This window comes from Chrysemys picta, chromosome 7 (assembly GCF_011386835.1).
Source record: "Chrysemys picta bellii isolate R12L10 chromosome 7, ASM1138683v2, whole genome shotgun sequence".
In the NCBI taxonomy this organism is placed as follows: Eukaryota; Metazoa; Chordata; order Testudines; family Emydidae; genus Chrysemys; species Chrysemys picta.
The window spans coordinates 119,606,288-119,610,240 of record NC_088797.1 but is presented as its reverse complement, the minus strand read 5'-3'; the positions used below and the strand labels follow the sequence as shown (position 1 = coordinate 119,610,240).

The window sequence follows — 3,953 nt, the reverse complement described above, 5'->3', positions numbered from 1 at the left end:
TATCACTGTTTGCCCCATCACCAGCCTGAACTTGTCCATTACAGTTGTCATGGAAAATGACTCATTTGTGCCCTTGAAAGTCTTCCCCAGAAATCTTAGTTTTGTCACTCCATTGAACAGACATGACAGAAGGTGAGACTGTGCTCCATCAATACCGGGGTGGCCAAGCTGAGCCTGAAAAGGAGCCAGAATTTACCAATGTACATTGCCAAAGAACCACAGTAATACATCAGCCGCCTCCCCCATCCACTCCCCAGTCCCCAGCGCTTCCTGCCCGCCAGCAGCCCTCACCAATCAGCACCTACTCCCTCCTCCCCCCGCCCTCCGCAATCAGCTGTTTCACGTGCGCAGGAGGCCATGGGGGGAGGAAGGAGGAAGGAGGACATGTTACATCAGTTAGACTCCTTCTAGATGTACTTACACTTAACTCCCAAGACCAAAGTCGTAGGCATTGGTTGAGATCCCCTTCCATTAAAGCCTGGTCTACCATAGGAAATTAGGTCAGTCTAACAGAAAATTCCACACCCCTGAGCGATGTGGTTAAACAGACCTAATCCCTGGTGTAGACAGTGCAGCGTTCTTCCATAGACCTATCTACCACCTCTCGGGGAGATGGATTACCTTCGCCAATGGGAGAACCTAAATTAGATACTCTTTGAGCAACTGACTTTCATTCTACAAGTGCCCAAGGAAATTGGAATTGTTGTAACTTAATTGCTAAGCAGCAGGGAGAAGGTTTAAGTAAAGAGATGTCCACACCCTACATTAATTTATACTTCCTCGTATCTTTTATTGGATCAACTTCTGGTGTTGAGGGACAAGTTTCAAGCTTACAGAGAGCTCTTCTTTCTAATATCCTGGGATTGACACAGCTACTACAATACTTCATACTTCCTTGCATTGTCTTCTAGCTCCTCAACATGTCAGTAGCAAAACCTTAGATCCCCTTGGATATCAGCAACGAGGGTGCAAGTAACTCAAAGAGAGCCTAAGGAAATGCAAGGAAAGAGGAGGCAGGATTTCGAACATGGGCCACTGAGTTTGGGATGGTCTATGGATCAGTTATAGAGGCAGTAATAGAGTCAATAATTGTTGTCATTGGCCTCAAAAGAAGTCAATATATATTTATTAGTAATTTAATGATACAGGCGAGAATTAATGATCAATCATTCTAACGGCTAACCAAAAACTAGGATGAGATTGTCAGAGAAGAATTGGGGGTGGGGGAAGAGACAGCCAACCAGAGAAAAGATTGTAGACAAGGGGAAGTCCATGGAAAACTTCTAAATGGATCCAATTTAATAATTAAGCAGAGGTCATAGCTCCTTGGCACTGGAAGAAATAAACAGCCTGCATAATTTGAATACTTATTTCCAGATCACTAAGCTATCATTGCTGTGGTGAAAGCAAATGCCCACATCACTACCAAGTGGTGGTGCACTCCCTTTATAGGTCCAGTAACAGACAAGATATCTGAGTATTAGGATTAGAAGGTCATCCAATCCAATCCAACCCAACTCAACCTCCAAACAGATTTCTACCCCAGTTCTCTAAATGGCCCCCTCAAGGATTGAACTCACAACCAGAGGTTTCACAGGCTAATGCTCAAACCACTGAGCTATCCTCTCCCCAAAGGGCTTCCTAAAGCCTGGGAGTGAACCAGGGACCTTTAGATTTTCAGTCTAATGCTCTCCCAACTGAGCTACTTTGGCAGCTGAAAACTGGCTAGCCTTGTACTTGGGTTCCCTGCATGAGAAGCCTCATGGAAGTCAGCCAGTCTTATCTGGTTTGCATCTTTGAGAATTTCCTTCATTACTTACTGGCATCTGTCTAGAACGGGTTAGCTGAATCAGGGAGGTTCAGACTGTAATGAACCAGGACTCACTCTGGACAGATAAAACAGAGGCAGCAACAGCACTTTAGCAATCTGGGGAAAGGGAGGGAAATGAAAAGGATAATTTTTATTTGACAGACTTAGTTTGAAAAGCTACAGAGGCTAATGGGGAAACAATTTCCTGGTTAGCGTACCCGAACTAGCCCCAAAGTTTGTGATTAAACAATTTCTGAGAAATGAAAAGCCTTCTGCATGCAGGATAAGAAAAATACATTGCCGCACTATAGCACCTTCCATTTGAGGAGTTCAGACATGAAAGGCTCCATTCTCACCCACATCCTTGCGAGGAAAGGAATTATGACTATCCCTCACTTTTCAGCTGTAGGTATCTGAAGTGCTGAGAAATAGCTCCAACTTGCAAAGGATATTGACGACTTGGGTGCCTACATTTTTGGGTTCTTAGCTTGAGACGTGAACCTGCAAAATTGGAGACACCTAAAATGACTCTCCACCTTTGGTCTAAATGATTCACCCAGAGTCACACAGCAAGTCTGTAAAGAGCTAGGGATACAACCAAGATCTCCTGACTCCCAGCCCTGTGCTTTAGGCTAGGTCTACACTATGGCTTATGTCAGCATAATTTGTGTCATTCAGGGGTATGAATAAACCGCCCCCGAGTGATATAAGTTACACCAACAGAGCTCCTCCCACTGACTTAGCTACCGCCTTTCACAGAGGTGGGTTTATTATGCCGATGGGAGAGCTTGCTTCTGTCGGCATAGAGCATCTTCACCAGATGCACTGCAGTAGCACAGCTGCATTGGGGCTGTATGTGTGGACAAGCCCGTTGTCACAGACTGTCCTCTTCTCAAGAATTTTGATTAGCTCAAGGGACGCCAAGGCAATAACTTTCAAAGGAGAGAGGGAGGAAAAGTCCTGGAGAACAGGAGGAGTGCTGGAGCATTCTATGTGGTGGGAACTGGCAAACATCAGCAGAGCGTCTGGAAGGAAACTATATCCGAAATGGAAAAGGTTCCTCGCAGTGACAGGAGGGACCATGGCCCAGTTTACATGGTACTATGGAGCGTGGCCATTGATTGCACCATTGTGCCTTTGCAGAGTCACTGCCCAAGTCCATAGTGCAGCTTAGTGGAGAAAGTTCTGCTGTTGGTATCAGGGGCATAGACAGGGAGGGTTGAGCTTTTCAAAGGAAATGTGTTTTCATGTTCCAGGCCAGATTCACTCCCTACGTGGTAAATCACTGCGGAGCAGGGTCCAAGATGTAAACTGTGTTTTCAGTGTAGTCCTCATTTTGAGTGGGTCTCCAGACCACTCTCCAGGGGTCACACAGAGCTCCCCACTATGATTCAGAGGTAACCGCTTTGGAAGGGGTGGACAGCCCCAGAAAGGGGTGGTGACGTTACCCACCACTGTCCTGGCTTCCTTGGTTCCCTGTGGTCAGGCAGTTTGGAAATCCAGCCCAGAGCTGCTGGGAACCCAGCTATACAGTGCAGCTGAAAAACATGGGCCAGGTGAACCCAAGAAGGGGTGTGGCCATTCTAGTCAAGAGAGATGCTGATTGTCTCCAAGATAGCCTTCTCCATTGGAGCTCCAATGCTGATTGCAGTGAAGATTATGGACCTGGGGGGACAGGGAGTGGCTTCATATATATTTCCATAATTTAGTCTCAGCTAGTCAAGACATGCTTTCCCCCCCTTGTGAATGATTTAGACAATATATATGGTCAAAAAACTGAAACTGGACAAAAATATTTTTGGTTGCTGAAAATCAGAAAAGATGGTTTGTCAACAAAAATCTGATTTTTTTAGGAAAAAAAAAGTCATTTTCTCAAAAAGCTATTTCTATTAGAAACACATTTGGATGGTCCTGGGTCCCCACGAGAGGAGTGATTGGATGGTAGAGCAGCGTGTTGAATTACCTTACTCTGGAGATGCTAGGTTACGTGAATGGCGTCTAGGTGGCTGCCATAGCTGGCATAGATTGTAGCAGCCCTGAGGCTGCTCTAACTTGTGCTGGGTGCTAAACCAGCCTTTTGTTGTCCCCAGAATAGGGTGACGCCAGGCCACCTTCTCCCTCTCACACTGAATCCTGAGCTGAC

The 3,953-nt window shown here is 45.9% G+C and overlaps 1 non-coding gene across 1 annotated transcript; it reads right to left on the bottom strand.

The window, feature by feature from the left end:
• Positions 1-1,638: 1,638 nt before the first annotated feature.
• Positions 1,639-1,712, bottom strand: TRNAF-GAA (transfer RNA phenylalanine (anticodon GAA)). Its single transcript has one exon. It is a non-coding gene; the product is annotated as a tRNA-Phe (tRNA).
• Positions 1,713-3,953: the final 2,241 nt, after the last annotated feature.